This window comes from Lonchura striata, chromosome 13, assembly GCF_050655825.1.
Source record: "Lonchura striata isolate lonStrDom1 chromosome 13, ASM5065582v1, whole genome shotgun sequence".
Lineage (NCBI taxonomy): Eukaryota > Metazoa > Chordata > Aves > Passeriformes > Estrildidae > Lonchura > Lonchura striata.
This window is the reverse complement of record NC_140715.1, coordinates 186,971-205,570: the sequence shown is the minus strand read 5'-3', so window position 1 is coordinate 205,570 and position 18,600 is coordinate 186,971.

The window sequence follows — 18,600 nt, the reverse complement described above, 5'->3', positions numbered from 1 at the left end:
CTGGCCATGCACAGCTCCGTGTTTCTCCCAAAACTATCACTGCTGCAGCACCTGGAGTTCCCCAGTGCTGGGCTTTTTATCCCCACTGCATGGAGGATCACATGGCAGGGCAAAGGATGGAGCCCATGTGGCATCCAACCTGCCCGATCCAGGCTGGGCACAGCCTGATGAAGGATGAGCACATCTCGCAGGGATATGGAAACCTCCCCTGAAAACCCAGTTCAGGCAGAGCCTGAGCTCTTTTGTGGCTCTGGGCAGGAAGATGCTCAGGATCTCCCAGAGAGGCTCAGCGGGCAGTAGGATTGTGCCTGCATCTCGCTCTGGACATGCCAGTGGCTCAAGTGACAGCTGTGGGAATAATTTATAATGCACCGAGAGGGGCCACAGTCCTGCAAGGCTCTTACATCAGGAGCAAAGAGCAGCCTGCAGGGTGGGGAAGGCTGGAGCTGTAGCACTGTGTGCTCATCCCTCACCTTCATGGGGAGCTGCCCCCAGACTTGCTATGTATCACTTTGATGGTTCTCCTGTTGGGTGTATTTTGGAGCAGCTGTTATCTGTGGCTTTTTATGGTGATCCTGTGGAAAGCAGCCATTTACCTGCTGTGATGAACTCAAAACTAATACTAACTCTTCATTCCCTTTGGTTTTATTTGGGGTTTTTTTAGTCTCTTTGTTTGATTGGTTTGCATGGGTTCGTTTGTTTCTAGGTTTTGTCTGTTTTGGTTTGAGTCTTTTGTTTGCTTTTTCATAAGACTCAGGTGAAGTTGGCATAGCCAAAGTCAAGAGAATGTACACCAGGCTTGACTATCCAGAAATTACTTTTGGCTGGGTTTAACTGCATTCTCCAGGCTCAGGATGACCAGTCCATTTGCAGGATTTGCTCTGCAACATCAGCTTGCCCAGACTCTGCTCGGTGATTCAAAAATGGAAAAGACAATGGATATTGTGCCAAGCTTCCTTTCAAACAGCCAAAAGTGCAACGGCATGAGAGAAAAAAAGAAAAAAACAGAGACTATATTCACCAATTAGAGCAGAAGCAGTGTCCCACCATCTTGCCTTCCACTCCTTTTAATTTTGTACATTGAGAGGCAATCCTGGGCCTAAAGCTTCCGTCTCTCAGTTCCTGATGCCATTTGACTCCAGCCTGGACTCCCCCTGATCACACTGCCTGCTTTCCACGTGGGGCTGGGGATGCTCAGCCTGGAAAGAGGAGACCCTGGGGAGGCCTCACTGCAGCTCTGCAGGACTGCAAGGGTGCCACAAGAAAGATTGGGACAGGGTGTTCCACAGGGCCTGTGGCAACAGGACAAGGGGGGGACGGCTTTCAGCTGCAGGAGGCTGATTGAAGTTGGATCTGAGGAAGCTGCTCTCTTCCACTGAGGGTGCTGAGGCACTGGCCCAGGCTGTGGATGCTCCATCCTTGGGAACAGGGCTCTGAACACCATGGTCTGGGGGAACGTTGCTAAGCATGGAACCAAAGGCTCTCTAGCTCAGTGGTCATGTCACAATCCATGTCCCATCTGGAACTGCCAGCAGCCAGCAAGCAGCACAACACAGCCGTTGGCCCTGGGCTCAGCACATGCTGCACGCTGCTCCTGCTGCTCCTGTCACCCTTCTTGTTCCTGCCCGGAGGCCTCATCTCATCAGTCTCAAAAGCTGCCTAAGGCCTGGATTGTGTCATCCATCCCTGCAGGATGCTCACATTTGTCCTGAGGAAGGTACGGTGCCATTCCATGGAGGTGGATCCCCCCAGCTGCCCGGGTGTGGGCTGGAGTTCTGGGGGGATGGGGTGGGACAGGGACCCCACTCTGAGGTTTTGCTACCTCTGCAGGCTGTTGCAGGTAGAGAAGACAAGATGGAGGTGGACAGACAGACTGATAGAGAGGAGAAGATGGAAGTGGAGGGAGAAAAGAGAGGAGAGGAAGAGATGGAGGTGGACACCATAATGGATACGGAGGAGGAGATGGAGGTGGATGGAGAACAGACTGGAGAGGAAGAGATGGAGGTTGATGAGGATGAGGAGATGGACGTGGAAATGGAAGAGTACACCCAGGAGATGGACATTGATGAGGAAGATGAAGAGGAGGCCATGGTCCTGGGATGAAGAGCGATGCCAGCAGCAGGACAGGCATGTGGTCCCCACAGGCACAGTGGGTTCCCTGCAGCCAGGCTGGGGCGGGATTGGGCTGGCTGGTCCCTGCTCAGGAACGTGGTACCCAGTGCCTTGGGTTCTGCTGGCCATGCCCAGCCGTTCCTGTTCTTGCTTTGGGCCACACAAGCCCCATGGCAGTGCCTGGGGCCCAGCCCCCAGACCCAGCCAGCCTCAGCTCTGGCAGCAGAGTCCCAGTGTGCCAGCCTGGGGACACACGGAAGAGCCCTCTGTGCCTGACTGGAGTGACCATGGCACCTGCTTTTCTTCCCGGACTGATGGAGATCCTGGACTGAAATGGCACCCTTTTGTACATAGTTTTTAGAGTTTGTTCTTGTTTTTGCCATATAGGTTTTAGGGCTTCGTTTTGTCTTCTGTAAATACATTTCAAATATTGTTGTTAGATATGTTCTTAGGTATATACCTTCTATAAATTGTTGTTATTACAAATATTCTTACAAAAGTAAATGTGTTCTGTGTTTTCATTGCTGTTCTTATGTAAATAAACAACCTTGGGTTTTCACACCCCAGTTCTCTTTCCATTTCCTTCCGGCACAGGCAGTATTGGCCAAGTTGTGTTTTCCACTTGCTCCCGGTTCCCAGGGCTGGAGGTTCATGGGGGAGCTGGCACAGCCACCCCAGCAGTGGTTGTCCCACTCAGAGGGTTCCGCTGACAGAGGTCACTGTCTCCTTGCTGTCTCTCTGGACACACTGGGGAGCTGCAGGGGCAAATCCCAGCGTGCCCTGTCCCATGGGATCCCATGTTGGGACTCAATGTCCCAGCCCGGGTGAGCACTGGTTGTGGCCCTGGGCTCAGCATGGCAGGCCTGGTGCTCACAGCATTGCAGACTTCAAGCTGGCCATGCACAGCTCCGTGTTTCTCCCAAAAATATCACTGCTGCAGCACCTGGAGTTCCCCAGTGCTGGGCTTTTTATCCCCACTGCATGGAGGATCACATGGCAGGGCAAAGGATGGAGCCCATGTGGCATCCAACCTGCCCGATCCAGGCTGGGCACAGCCTGATGAAGGATGAGCACATCTCGCAGGGATATGGAAACCTCCCCTGAAAACCCAGTTCAGGCAGAGCCTGAGCTCTTTTGTGGCTCTGGGCAGGAAGATGCTCAGGATCTACCAGAGAGGCTCAGCGGGCAGTAGGATTGTGCCTGCATCTCGCTCTGGACATGCCAGTGGCTCAAGTGACAGCTGTGGGAATGATTTATAATGCACCGAGAGGGGCCACAGTCCTGCAAGGCTCTTACATCAGGAGCAAAGAGCAGCCTGCAGGGTGGGGAAGGCTGGAGCTGTAGCACTGTGTGCTCATCCCTCACCTTCATGGGGAGCTGCCCCCAGACTTGCTATGTATCACTTTGATGGTTCTCCTGTTGGGTGTATTTTGGAGCAGCTGTTATCTGTGGCTTTTTATGGTGATCCTGTGGAAAGCAGCCATTTACCTGCTGTGATGAACTCAAAACTAATACTAACTCTTCATTCCCTTTGGTTTTATTTGGGGTTTTTTTAGTCTCTTTGTTTGATTGGTTTGCATGGGTTCGTTTGTTTCTAGGTTTTGTCTGTTTTGGTTTGAGTCTTTTGTTTGCTTTTTCATAAGACTCAGGTGAAGTTGGCATAGCCAAAGTCAAGAGAATGTACACCAGGCTTGACTATCCAGAAATTACTTTTGGCTGGGTTTAACTGCATTCTCCAGGCTCAGGATGACCAGTCCATTTGCAGGATTTGCTCTGCAACATCAGCTTGCCCAGACTCTGTTCGGTGATTCACAAATGGAGAAGACAATGGATATTGTGCCAAGCTTCCTTTCAAACAGCCAAAAGTGCAACGGCATGAGAGAAAAAAAGAAAAAAACAGAGACTATATTCACCAATTAGAGCAGAAGCAGTGTCCCACCATCTTGCCCTCCACTCTTATTAATTTTGTACATTGAGAGGCAATCCTGGGCCTAAAGCTTCCTTCTCTCAGTTCCTGATGCCATTTGACTCCAGCCTGGACTCCCCCTGATCACACTGCCTGCTTTCCACGTGGGGCTGGGGATGCTCAGCCTGGAAAGAGGAGACCCTGGGGAGGCCTCACTGCAGCTCTGCAGGACTGCAAGGGTGCCACAAGAAAGATTGGGACAGGGTGTTCCACAGGGCCTGTGGCAACAGGACAAGGGGGGGACGGCTTTCAGCTCCAGGAGGCTGATTGAAGTTGGATCTGAGGAAGCTGCTCTCTTCCACTGAGGGTGCTGAGGCACTGGCCCAGGCTGTGGATGCTCCATCCTTGGGAACAGGGCTCTGAGCACCATGGTCTGGGGGAACGTTGCTAAGCATGGAACCAAAGGCTCTCTAGCTCAATGGTCATGTCACAATCCATGTCCCATCTGGAACTGACAGCAGCCAGCAAGCAGCACAACACAGCCGTTGGCCCTGGGCTCAGCACATGCTGCACGCTGCTCCTGCTGCTCCTGTCACCCTTCTTGTTCCTGCCCCCGAGACCTCATCTCATCAGTCTCAAAAGCTGCCTAAGGCCTGGATTGTGTCATCCATCCCTGCAGGATGCTCACATTTGTCCTGAGGAAGGTACGGTGCCATTCCATGGAGGTGGATCCCCCCAGCTGCCCGGGTGTGGGCTGGAGTTCTGGGGGGATGGGGTGGGACAGGGACCCCACTCTGAGGTTTTGCTACCTCTGCAGGCTGTTGCAGGTAGAGAAGACAAGATGGAGGTGGACAGACAGACTGATAGAGAGGAGAAGATGGAAGTGGAGGGAGAAAAGAGAGGAGAGGAAGAGATGGAGGTGGACACCATAATGGATACGGAGGAGGAGATGGAGGTGGATGGAGAACAGACTGGAGAGGAAGAGATGGAGGTTGATGAGGATGAGGAGATGGACGTGGAAATGGAAGAGTACACCCAGGAGATGGACATTGATGAGGAAGATGAAGAGGAGGCCATGGTCCTGGGATGAAGAGCGATGCCAGCAGCAGGACAGGCATGTGGTCCCCACAGGCACAGTGGGTTCCCTGCAGCCAGGCTGGGGCGGGATTGGGCTGGCTGGTCCCTGCTCAGGAACGTGGTACCCAGTGCCTTGGGTTCTGCTGGCCATGCCCAGCCGTTCCTGTTCTTGCTTTGGGCCACACAAGCCCCATGGCAGTGCCTGGGGCCCAGCCCCCAGACCCAGCCAGCCTCAGCTCTGGCAGCAGAGTCCCAGTGTGCCAGCCTGGGGACACACGGAAGAGCCCTCTGTGCCTGACTGGAGTGACCATGGCACCTGCTTTTCTTCCCGGACTGATGGAGATCCTGGACTGAAATGGCACCCTTTTGTACATAGTTTTTAGAGTTTGTTCTTGTTTTTGCCATATAGGTTTTAGGGCTTCGTTTTGTCTTCTGTAAATACATTTCAAATATTGTTGTTAGATATGTTCTTAGGTATATACCTTCTATAAATTGTTGTTATTACAAATATTCTTACAAAAGTAAATGTGTTCTGTGTTTTCATTGCTGTTCTTATGTAAATAAACAACCTTGGGTTTTCACACCCCAGTTCTCTTTCCATTTCCTTCCGGCACAGGCAATATTGGCCAAGTTGTGTTTTCCACTTGCTCCCGGTTCCCAGGGCTGGAGGTTCATGGGGGAGCTGGCACAGCCACCCCAGCAGTGGTTGTCCCACTCAGAGGGTTCCGCTGACAGAGGTCACTGTCTCCTTGCTGTCTCTCTGGACACACTGGGGAGCTGCAGGGGCAAATCCCAGCGTGCCCTGTCCCATGGGATCCCATGTTGGGACTCAATGTCCCAGCCCGGGTGAGCACTGGTTGTGGCCCTGGGCTCAGCATGGCAGGCCTGGTGCTCACAGCATTGCAGACTTCAAGCTGGCCATGCACAGCTCCGTGTTTCTCCCAAAACTATCACTGCTGCAGCACCTGGAGTTCCCCAGTGCTGGGCTTTTTATCCCCACTGCATGGAGGATCACATGCCAGGGAAAAGGATGGAGCCCATGTGGCATCCAACCTGCCCTGATCCAGGCTGGGCACAGCCTGATGAAGGATGAGCACATCTCGCAGGGATATGGAAACCTCCCCTGAAAACCCAGTTCAGGCAGAGCCTGAGCTCTTTTGTGGCTCTGGGCAGGAAGATGCTCAGGATCTCCCAGAGAGGCTCAGCGGGCAGTAGGATTGTGCCTGCATCTCGCTCTGGACATGCCAGTGGCTCAAGTGACAGCTGTGGGAATGATTTATAATGCACCGAGAGGGGCCACAGTCCTGCAAGGCTCTTACATCAGGAGCAAAGAGCAGCCTGCAGGGTGGGGAAGGCTGGAGCTGTAGCACTGTGTGCTCATCCCTCACCTTCATGGGGAGCTGCCCCCAGACTTGCTATGTATCACTTTGATGGTTCTCCTGTTGGGTGTATTTTGGAGCAGCTGTTATCTGTGGCTTTTTATGGTGATCCTGTGGAAAGCAGCCATTTACCTGCTGTGATGAACTCAAAACTAATACTAACTCTTCATTCCCTTTGGTTTTATTTGGGGTTTTTTTAGTCTCTTTGTTTGATTGGTTTGCATGGGTTCGTTTGTTTCTAGGTTTTGTCTGTTTTGGTTTGAGTCTTTTGTTTGCTTTTTCATAAGACTCAGGTGAAGTTGGCATAGCCAAAGTCAAGAGAATGTACACCAGGCTTGACTTTCCAGAAATTACTTTTGGCTGGGTTTAACTGCATTCTCCAGGCTCAGGATGACCAGTCCATTTGCAGGATTTGCTCTGCAACATCAGCTTGCCCAGACTCTGCTCGGTGATTCAAAAATGGAAAAGACAATGGATATTGTGCCAAGCTTCCTTTCAAACAGCCAAAAGTGCAACGGCATGAGAGAAAAAAAGAAAAAAACAGAGACTATATTCACCAATTAGAGCAGAAGCAGTGTCCCACCATCTTGCCTTCCACTCCTTTTAATTTTGTACATTGAGAGGCAATCCTGGGCCTAAAGCTTCCGTCTCTCAGTTCCTGATGCCATTTGACTCCAGCCTGGACTCCCCCAGATCACACTGCCTGCTTTCCACGTGGGGCTGGGGATGCTCAGCCTGGAAAGAGGAGACCCTGGGGAGGCCTCACTGCAGCTCTGCAGGACTGCAAGGGTGCCACAAGAAAGATTGGGACAGGGTGTTCCACAGGGCCTGTGGCAACAGGACAAGGGGGGGACGGCTTTCAGCTGCAGGAGGCTGATTGAAGTTGGATCTGAGGAAGCTGCTCTCTTCCACTGAGGGTGCTGAGGCACTGGCCCAGGCTGTGGATGCTCCATCCTTGGGAACAGGGCTCTGAACACCATGGTCTGGGGGAACGTTGCTAAGCATGGAACCAAAGGCTCTCTAGCTCAGTGGTCATGTCACAATCCATGTCCCATCTGGAACTGACAGCAGCCAGCAAGCAGCACAACACAGCCGTTGGCCCTGGGCTCAGCACATGCTGCACGCTGCTCCTGCTGCTCCTGTCACCCTTCTTGTTCCTGCCCCCGAGACCTCATCTCATCAGTCTCAAAAGCTGCCTAAGGCCTGGATTGTGTCATCCATCCCTGCAGGATGCTCACATTTGTCCTGAGGAAGGTACGGTGCCATTCCATGGAGGTGGATCCCCCCAGCTGCCCGGGTGTGGGCTGGAGTTCTGGGGGGATGGGGTGGGACAGGGACCCCACTCTGAGGTTTTGCTACCTCTGCAGGCTGTTGCAGGTAGAGAAGACAAGATGGAGGTGGACAGACAGACTGATAGAGAGGAGAAGATGGAAGTGGAGGGAGAAAAGAGAGGAGAGGAAGAGATGGAGGTGGACACCATAATGGATACGGAGGAGGAGATGGAGGTGGATGGAGAACAGACTGGAGAGGAAGAGATGGAGGTTGATGAGGATGAGGAGATGGACGTGGAAATGGAAGAGTACACCCAGGAGATGGACATTGATGAGGAAGATGAAGAGGAGGCCATGGTCCTGGGATGAAGAGCGATGCCAGCAGCAGGACAGGCATGTGGTCCCCACAGGCACAGTGGGTTCCCTGCAGCCAGGCTGGGGCGGGATTGGGCTGGCTGGTCCCTGCTCAGGAACGTGGTACCCAGTGCCTTGGGTTCTGCTGGCCATGCCCAGCCGTTCCTGTTCTTGCTTTGGGCCACACAAGCCCCATGGCAGTGCCTGGGGCCCAGCCCCCAGACCCAGCCAGCCTCAGCTCTGGCAGCAGAGTCCCAGTGTGCCAGCCTGGGGACACACGGAAGAGCCCTCTGTGCCTGACTGGAGTGACCATGGCACCTGCTTTTCTTCCCGGACTGATGGAGATCCTGGACTGAAATGGCACCCTTTTGTACATAGTTTTTAGAGTTTGTTCTTGTTTTTGCCATATAGGTTTTAGGGCTTCGTTTTGTCTTCTGTAAATACATTTCAAATATTGTTGTTAGATATGTTCTTAGGTATATACCTTCTATAAATTGTTGTTATTACAAATATTCTTACAAAAGTAAATGTGTTCTGTGTTTTCATTGCTGTTCTTATGTAAATAAACAACCTTGGGTTTTCACACCCCAGTTCTCTTTCCATTTCCTTCCGGCACAGGCAGTATTGGCCAAGTTGTGTTTTCCACTTGCTCCCGGTTCCCAGGGCTGGAGGTTCATGGGGGAGCTGGCACAGCCACCCCAGCAGTGGTTGTCCCACTCAGAGGGTTCCGCTGACAGAGGTCACTGTCTCCTTGCTGTCTCTCTGGACACACTGGGGAGCTGCAGGGGCAAATCCCAGCGTGCCCTGTCCCATGGGATCCCATGTTGGGACTCAATGTCCCAGCCCGGGTGAGCACTGGTTGTGGCCCTGGGCTCAGCATGGCAGGCCTGGTGCTCACAGCATTGCAGACTTCAAGCTGGCCATGCACAGCTCCGTGTTTCTCCCAAAACTATCACTGCTGCAGCACCTGGAGTTCCCCAGTGCTGGGCTTTTTATCCCCACTGCATGGAGGATCACATGGCAGGGCAAAGGATGGAGCCCATGTGGCATCCAACCTGCCCGATCCAGGCTGGGCACAGCCTGATGAAGGATGAGCACATCTCGCAGGGATATGGAAACCTCCCCTGAAAACCCAGTTCAGGCAGAGCCTGAGCTCTTTTGTGGCTCTGGGCAGGAAGATGCTCAGGATCTCCCAGAGAGGCTCAGCGGGCAGTAGGATTGTGCCTGCATCTCGCTCTGGACATGCCAGTGGCTCAAGTGACAGCTGTGGGAATGATTTATAATGCACCGAGAGGGGCCACAGTCCTGCAAGGCTCTTACATCAGGAGCAAAGAGCAGCCTGCAGGGTGGGGAAGGCTGGAGCTGTAGCACTGTGTGCTCATCCCTCACCTTCATGGGGAGCTGCCCCCAGACTTGCTATGTATCACTTTGATGGTTCTCCTGTTGGGTGTATTTTGGAGCAGCTGTTATCTGTGGCTTTTTATGGTGATCCTGTGGAAAGCAGCCATTTACCTGCTGTGATGAACTCAAAACTAATACTAACTCTTCATTCCCTTTGGTTTTATTTGGGGTTTTTTTAGTCTCTTTGTTTGATTGGTTTGCATGGGTTCGTTTGTTTCTAGGTTTTGTCTGTTTTGGTTTGAGCCTTTGTTTGCTTTTTCATAAGACTCAGGTGAAGTTGGCATAGCCAAAGTCAAGAGAATGTACACCAGGCTTGACTATCCAGAAATTACTTTTGGCTGGGTTTAACTGCATTCTCCAGGCTCAGGATGACCAGTCCATTTGCAGGATTTGCTCTGCAACATCAGCTTGCCCAGACTCTGCTCGGTGATTCAAAAATGGAAAAGACAATGGATATTGTGCCAAGCTTCCTTTCAAACAGCCAAAAGTGCAACGGCATGAGAGAAAAAAAGAAAAAAACAGAGACTATATTCACCAATTAGAGCAGAAGCAGTGTCCCACCATCTTGCCTTCCACTCCTTTTAATTTTGTACATTGAGAGGCAATCCTGGGCCTAAAGCTTCCGTCTCTCAGTTCCTGATGCCATTTGACTCCAGCCTGGACTCCCCCTGATCACACTGCCTGCTTTCCACGTGGGGCTGGGGATGCTCAGCCTGGAAAGAGGAGACCCTGGGGAGGCCTCACTGCAGCTCTGCAGGACTGCAAGGGTGCCACAAGAAAGATTGGGACAGGGTGTTCCACAGGGCCTGTGGCAACAGGACAAGGGGGGGACGGCTTTCAGCTCCAGGAGGCTGATTGAAGTTGGATCTGAGGAAGCTGCTCTCTTCCACTGAGGGTGCTGAGGCACTGGCCCAGGCTGTGGATGCTCCATCCTTGGGAACAGGGCTCTGAACACCATGGTCTGGGGGAACGTTGCTAAGCATGGAACCAAAGGCTCTCTAGCTCAGTGGTCATGTCACAATCCATGTCCCATCTGGAACTGCCAGCAGCCAGCAAGCAGCACAACACAGCCGTTGGCCCTGGGCTCAGCACATGCTGCACGCTGCTCCTGCTGCTCCTGTCACCCTTCTTGTTCCTGCCCGGAGGCCTCATCTCATCAGTCTCAAAAGCTGCCTAAGGCCTGGATTGTGTCATCCATCCCTGCAGGATGCTCACATTTGTCCTGAGGAAGGTACGGTGCCATTCCATGGAGGTGGATCCCCCCAGCTGCCCGGGTGTGGGCTGGAGTTCTGGGGGGATGGGGTGGGACAGGGACCCCACTCTGAGGTTTTGCTACCTCTGCAGGCTGTTGCAGGTAGAGAAGACAAGATGGAGGTGGACAGACAGACTGATAGAGAGGAGAAGATGGAAGTGGAGGGAGAAAAGAGAGGAGAGGAAGAGATGGAGGTGGACACCATAATGGATACGGAGGAGGAGATGGAGGTGGATGGAGAACAGACTGGAGAGGAAGAGATGGAGGTTGATGAGGATGAGGAGATGGACGTGGAAATGGAAGAGTACACCCAGGAGATGGACATTGATGAGGAAGATGAAGAGGAGGCCATGGTCCTGGGATGAAGAGCGATGCCAGCAGCAGGACAGGCATGTGGTCCCCACAGGCACAGTGGGTTCCCTGCAGCCAGGCTGGGGCGGGATTGGGCTGGCTGGTCCCTGCTCAGGAACGTGGTACCCAGTGCCTTGGGTTCTGCTGGCCATGCCCAGCCGTTCCTGTTCTTGCTTTGGGCCACACAAGCCCCATGGCAGTGCCTGGGGCCCAGCCCCCAGACCCAGCCAGCCTCAGCTCTGGCAGCAGAGTCCCAGTGTGCCAGCCTGGGGACACACGGAAGAGCCCTCTGTGCCTGACTGGAGTGACCATGGCACCTGCTTTTCTTCCCGGACTGATGGAGATCCTGGACTGAAATGGCACCCTTTTGTACATAGTTTTTAGAGTTTGTTCTTCTTTTTGCCATATAGGTTTTAGGGCTTCGTTTTGTCTTCTGTAAATACATTTCAAATATTGTTGTTAGATATGTTCTTAGGTATATACCTTCTATAAATTGTTGTTATTACAAATATTCTTACAAAAGTAAATGTGTTCTGTGTTTTCATTGCTGTTCTTATGTAAATAAACAACCTTGGGTTTTCACACCCCAGTTCTCTTTCCATTTCCTTCCGGCACAGGCAGTATTGGCCAAGTTGTGTTTTCCACTTGCTCCCGGTTCCCAGGGCTGGAGGTTCATGGGGGAGCTGGCACAGCCACCCCAGCAGTGGTTGTCCCACTCAGAGGGTTCCGCTGACAGAGGTCACTGTCTCCTTGCTGTCTCTCTGGACACACTGGGGAGCTGCAGGGGCAAATCCCAGCGTGCCCTGTCCCATGGGATCCCATGTTGGGACTCAATGTCCCAGCCCGGGTGAGCACTGGTTGTGGCCCTGGGCTCAGCATGGCAGGCCTGGTGCTCACAGCATTGCAGACTTCAAGCTGGCCATGCACAGCTCCATGTTTCTCCCAAAAATATCACTGCTGCAGCACCTGGAGTTCCCCAGTGCTGGGCTTTTTATCCCCACTGCATGGAGGATCACATGGCAGGGCAAAGGATGGAGCCCATGTGGCATCCAACCTGCCCGATCCAGGCTGGGCACAGCCTGATGAAGGATGAGCACATCTCGCAGGGATATGGAAACCTCCCCTGAAAACCCAGTTCAGGCAGAGCCTGAGCTCTTTTGTGGCTCTGGGCAGGAAGATGCTCAGGATCTCCCAGAGAGGCTCAGCGGGCAGTAGGATTGTGCCTGCATCTCGCTCTGGACATGCCAGTGGCTCAAGTGACAGCTGTGGGAATGATTTATAATGCACCGAGAGGGGCCACAGTCCTGCAAGGCTCTTACATCAGGAGCAAAGAGCAGCCTGCAGGGTGGGGAAGGCTGGAGCTGTAGCACTGTGTGCTCATCCCTCACCTTCATGGGGAGCTGCCCCCAGACTTGCTATGTATCACTTTGATGGTTCTCCTGTTGGGTGTATTTTGGAGCAGCTGTTATCTGTGGCTTTTTATGGTGATCCTGTGGAAAGCAGCCATTTACCTGCTGTGATGAACTCAAAACTAATACTAACTCTTCATTCCCTTTGGTTTTATTTGGGGTTTTTTTAGTCTCTTTGTTTGATTGGTTTGCATGGGTTCGTTTGTTTCTAGGTTTTGTCTGTTTTGGTTTGAGTCTTTTGTTTGCTTTTTCATAAGACTCAGGTGAAGTTGGCATAGCCAAAGTCAAGAGAATGTACACCAGGCTTGACTATCCAGAAATTACTTTTGGCTGGGTTTAACTGCATTCTCCAGGCTCAGGATGACCAGTCCATTTGCAGGATTTGCTCTGCAACATCAGCTTGCCCAGACTCTGTTCGGTGATTCACAAATGGAGAAGACAATGGATATTGTGCCAAGCTTCCTTTCAAACAGCCAAAAGTGCAACGGCATGAGAGAAAAAAAGAAAAAAACAGAGACTATATTCACCAATTAGAGCAGAAGCAGTGTCCCACCATCTTGCCCTCCACTCTTATTAATTTTGTACATTGAGAGGCAATCCTGGGCCTAAAGCTTCCTTCTCTCAGTTCCTGATGCCATTTGACTCCAGCCTGGACTCCCCCTGATCACACTGCCTGCTTTCCACGTGGGGCTGGGGATGCTCAGCCTGGAAAGAGGAGACCCTGGGGAGGCCTCACTGCAGCTCTGCAGGACTGCAAGGGTGCCACAAGAAAGATTGGGACAGGGTGTTCCACAGGGCCTGTGGCAACAGGACAAGGGGGGGACGGCTTTCAGCTCCAGGAGGCTGATTGAAGTTGGATCTGAGGAAGCTGCTCTCTTCCACTGAGGGTGCTGAGGCACTGGCCCAGGCTGTGGATGCTCCATCCTTGGGAACAGGGCTCTGAGCACCATGGTCTGGGGGAACGTTGCTAAGCATGGAACCAAAGGCTCTCTAGCTCAATGGTCATGTCACAATCCATGTCCCATCTGGAACTGACAGCAGCCAGCAAGCAGCACAACACAGCCGTTGGCCCTGGGCTCAGCACATGCTGCACGCTGCTCCTGCTGCTCCTGTCACCCTTCTTGTTCCTGCCCCCGAGACCTCATCTCATCAGTCTCAAAAGCTGCCTAAGGCCTGGATTGTGTCATCCATCCCTGCAGGATGCTCACATTTGTCCTGAGGAAGGTACGGTGCCATTCCATGGAGGTGGATCCCCCCAGCTGCCCGGGTGTGGGCTGGAGTTCTGGGGGGATGGGGTGGGACAGGGACCCCACTCTGAGGTTTTGCTACCTCTACAGGCTGTTGCAGGTAGAGAAGACAAGATGGAGGTGGACAGACAGACTGATAGAGAGGAGAAGATGGAAGTGGAGGGAGAAAAGAGAGGAGAGGAAGAGATGGAGGTGGACACCATAATGGATACGGAGGAGGAGATGGAGGTGGATGGAGAACAGACTGGAGAGGAAGAGATGGAGGTTGATGAGGATGAGGAGATGGACGTGGAAATGGAAGAGTACACCGAGGAGATGGACATTGATGAGGAAGATGAAGAGGAGGCCATGGTCCTGGGATGAAGAGCGATGCCAGCAGCAGGACAGGCATGTGGTCCCCACAGGCACAGTGGGTTCCCTGCAGCCAGGCTGGGGCGGGATTGGGCTGGCTGGTCCCTGCTCAGGAACGTGGTACCCAGTGCCTTGGGTTCTGCTGGCCATGCCCAGCCTGTCCTGTTCTTGCTTTGGGCCACACAAGCCCCATGGCAGTGCCTGGGGCCCAGCCCCCAGACCCAGCCAGCCTCAGCTCTGGCAGCAGAGTCCCAGTGTGCCAGCCTGGGGACACACGGAAGAGCCCTCTGTGCCTGACTGGAGTGACCATGGCACCTGCTTTTCTTCCCGGACTGATGGAGATCCTGGACTGAAATGGCACCCTTTTGTACATAGTTTTTAGAGTTTGTTCTTGTTTTTGCCATATAGGTTTTAGGGCTTCGTTTTGTCTTCTGTAAATACATTTCAAATATTGTTGTTAGATATGTTCTTAGGTATATACCTTCTATAAATTGTTGTTATTACAAATATTCTTACAAAAGTAAATGTGTTCTGTGTTTTCATTGCTGTTCTTATGTAAATAAACAACCTTGGGTTTTCACACCCCAGTTCTCTTTCCATTTCCTTCCGGCACAGGCAATATTGGCCAAGTTGTGTTTTCCACTTGCTCCCGGTTCCCAGGGCTGGAGGTTCATGGGGGAGCTGGCACAGCCACCCCAGCAGTGGTTGTCCCACTCAGAGGGTTCCGCTGACAGAGGTCACTGTCTCCTTGCTGTCTCTCTGGACACACTGGGGAGCTGCAGGGGCAAATCCCAGCGTGCCCTGTCCCATGGGATCCCATGTTGGGACTCAATGTCCCAGCCCGGGTGAGCACTGGTTGTGGCCCTGGGCTCAGCATGGCAGGCCTGGTGCTCACAGCATTGCAGACTTCAAGCTGGCCATGCACAGCTCCGTGTTTCTCCCAAAACTATCACTGCTGCAGCACCTGGAGTTCCCCAGTGCTGGGCTTTTTATCCCCACTGCATGGAGGATCACATGGCAGGGAAAAGGATGGAGCCCATGTGGCATCCAACCTGCCCTGATCCAGGCTGGGCACAGCCTGATGAAGGATGAGCACATCTCGCAGGGATATGGAAACCTCCCCTGAAAACCCAGTTCAGGCAGAGCCTGAGCTCTTTTGTGGCTCTGGGCAGGAAGATGCTCAGGATCTCCCAGAGAGGCTCAGCGGGCAGTAGGATTGTGCCTGCATCTCGCTCTGGACATGCCAGTGGCTCAAGTGACAGCTGTGGGAATGATTTATAATGCACCGAGAGGGGCCACAGTCCTGCAAGGCTCTTACATCAGGAGCAAAGAGCAGCCTGCAGGGTGGGGAAGGCTGGAGCTGTAGCACTGTGTGCTCATCCCTCACCTTCATGGGGAGCTGCCCCCAGACTTGCTATGTATCACTTTGATGGTTCTCCTGTTGGGTGTATTTTGGAGCAGCTGTTATCTGTGGCTTTTTATGGTGATCCTGTGGAAAGCAGCCATTTACCTGCTGTGATGAACTCAAAACTAATACTAACTCTTCATTCCCTTTGGTTTTATTTGGGGTTTTTTTAGTCTCTTTGTTTGATTGGTTTGCATGGGTTCGTTTGTTTCTAGGTTTTGTCTGTTTTGGTTTGAGTCTTTTGTTTGCTTTTTCATAAGACTCAGGTGAAGTTGGCATAGCCAAAGTCAAGAGAATGTACACCAGGCTTGACTTTCCAGAAATTACTTTTGGCTGGGTTTAACTGCATTCTCCAGGCTCAGGATGACCAGTCCATTTGCAGGATTTGCTCTGCAACATCAGCTTGCCCAGACTCTGCTCGGTGATTCAAAAATGGAAAAGGCAATGGATATTGTGCCAAGCTTCCTTTCAAACAGCCAAAAGTGCAACGGCATGAGAGAAAAAAAGAAAAAAACAGAGACTATATTCACCAATTAGAGCAGAAGCAGTGTCCCACCATCTTGCCTTCCACTCCTTTTAATTTTGTACATTGAGAGGCAATCCTGGGCCTAAAGCTTCCGTCTCTCAGTTCCTGATGCCATTTGACTCCAGCCTGGACTCCCCCAGATCACACTGCCTGCTTTCCACGTGGGGCTGGGGATGCTCAGCCTGGAAAGAGGAGACCCTGGGGAGGCCTCACTGCAGCTCTGCAGGACTGCAAGGGTGCCACAAGAAAGATTGGGACAGGGTGTTCCACAGGGCCTGTGGCAACAGGACAAGGGGGGGACGGCTTTCAGCTGCAGGAGGCTGATTGAAGTTGGATCTGAGGAAGCTGCTCTCTTCCACTGAGGGTGCTGAGGCACTGGCCCAGGCTGTGGATGCTCCATCCTTGGGAACAGGGCTCTGAACACCATGGTCTGGGGGAACGTTGCTAAGCATGGAACCAAAGGCTCTCTAGCTCAGTGGTCATGTCACAATCCATGTCCCATCTGGAACTGACAGCAGCCAGCAAGCAGCACAACACAGCCGTTGGCCCTGGGCTCAGCACATGCTGCACGCTGCTCCTGCTGCTCCTGTCACCCTTCTTGTTCCTGCCCCCGAGACCTCATCTCATCAGTCTCAAAAGCTGCCTAAGGCCTGGATTGTGTCATCCATCCCTGCAGGATGCTCACATTTGTCCTGAGGAAGGTACGGTGCCATTCCATGGAGGTGGATCCCCCCAGCTGCCCGGGTGTGGGCTGGAGTTCTGGGGGGATGGGGTGGGACAGGGACCCCACTCTGAGGTTTTGCTACCTCTGCAGGCTGTTGCAGGTAGAGAAGACAAGATGGAGGTGGACAGACAGACTGATAGAGAGGAGAAGATGGAGGTGGATGGAGAACAGACTGGAGAGGAAGAGATGGAGGTTGATGAGGATGAGGAGATGGACGTGGAAATGGAAGAGTACACCCAGGAGATGGACATTGATGAGGAAGATGAAGAGGAGGCCATGGTCCTGGGATGAAGAGCGATGCCAGCAGCAGGACAGGCATGTGGTCCCCACAGGCACAGTGGGTTCCCTGCAGCCAGGCTGGGGCGGGATTGGGCTGGCTGGTCCCTGCTCAGGAACGTGGTACCCAGTGCCTTGGGTTCTGCTGGCCATGCCCAGCCGTTCCTGTTCTTGCTTTGGGCCACACAAGCCCCATGGCAGTGCCTGGGGCCCAGCCCCCAGACCCAGCCAGCCTCAGCTCTGGCAGCAGAGTCCCAGTGTGCCAGCCTGGGGACACACGGAAGAGCCCTCTGTGCCTGACTGGAGTGACCATGGCACCTGCTTTTCTTCCCGGACTGATGGAGATCCTGGACTGAAATGGCACCCTTTTGTACATAGTTTTTAGAGTTTGTTCTTGTTTTTGCCATATAGGTTTTAGGGCTTCGTTTTGTCTTCTGTAAATACATTTCAAATATTGTTGTTAGATATGTTCTTAGGTATATACCTTCTATAAATTGTTGTTATTACAAATATTCTTACAAAAGTAAATGTGTTCTGTGTTTTCATTGCTGTTCTTATGTAAATAAACAACCTTGGGTTTTCACACCCCAGTTCTCTTTCCATTTCCTTCCGGCACAGGCAGTATTGGCCAAGTTGTGTTTTCCACTTGCTCCCGGTTCCCAGGGCTGGAGGTTCATGGGGGAGCTGGCACAGCCACCCCAGCAGTGGTTGTCCCACTCAGAGGGTTCCGCTGACAGAGGTCACTGTCTCCTTGCTGTCTCTCTGGACACACTGGGGAGCTGCAGGGGCAAATCCCAGCGTGCCCTGTCCCATGGGATCCCATGTTGGGACTCAATGTCCCAGCCCGGGTGAGCACTGGTTGTGGCCCTGGGCTCAGCATGGCAGGCCTGGTGCTCACAGCATTGCAGACTTCAAGCTGGCCATGCACAGCTCCGTGTTTCTCCCAAAAATATCACTGCTGCAGCACCTGGAGTTCCCCAGTGCTGGGCTTTTTATCCCCACTGCATGGAGGATCACATGGCAGGGCAAAGGATGGAGCCCATGTGGCATCCAACCTGCCCGATCCAGGCTGGGCACAGCCTGATGAAGGATGAGCACATCTCGCAGGGATATGGAAACCTCCCCTGAAAACCCAGTTCAGGCAGAGCCTGAGCTCTTTTGTGGCTCTGGGCAGGAAGATGCTCAGGATCTCCCAGAGAGGCTCAGCGGGCAGTAGGATTGTGCCTGCATCTCGCTCTGGACATGCCAGTGGCTCAAGTGACAGCTGTGGGAATGATTTATAATGCACCGAGAGGGGCCACAGTCCTGCAAGGCTCTTACATCAGGAGCAAAGAGCAGCCTGCAGGGTGGGGAAGGCTGGAGCTGTAGCACTGTGTGCTCATCCCTCACCTTCATGGGGAGCTGCCCCCAGACTTGCTATGTATCACTTTGATGGTTCTCCTGTTGGGTGTATTTTGGAGCAGCTGTTATCTGTGGCTTTTTATGGTGATCCTGTGGAAAGCAGCCATTTACCTGCTGTGATGAACTCAAAACTAATACTAACTCTTCATTCCCTTTGG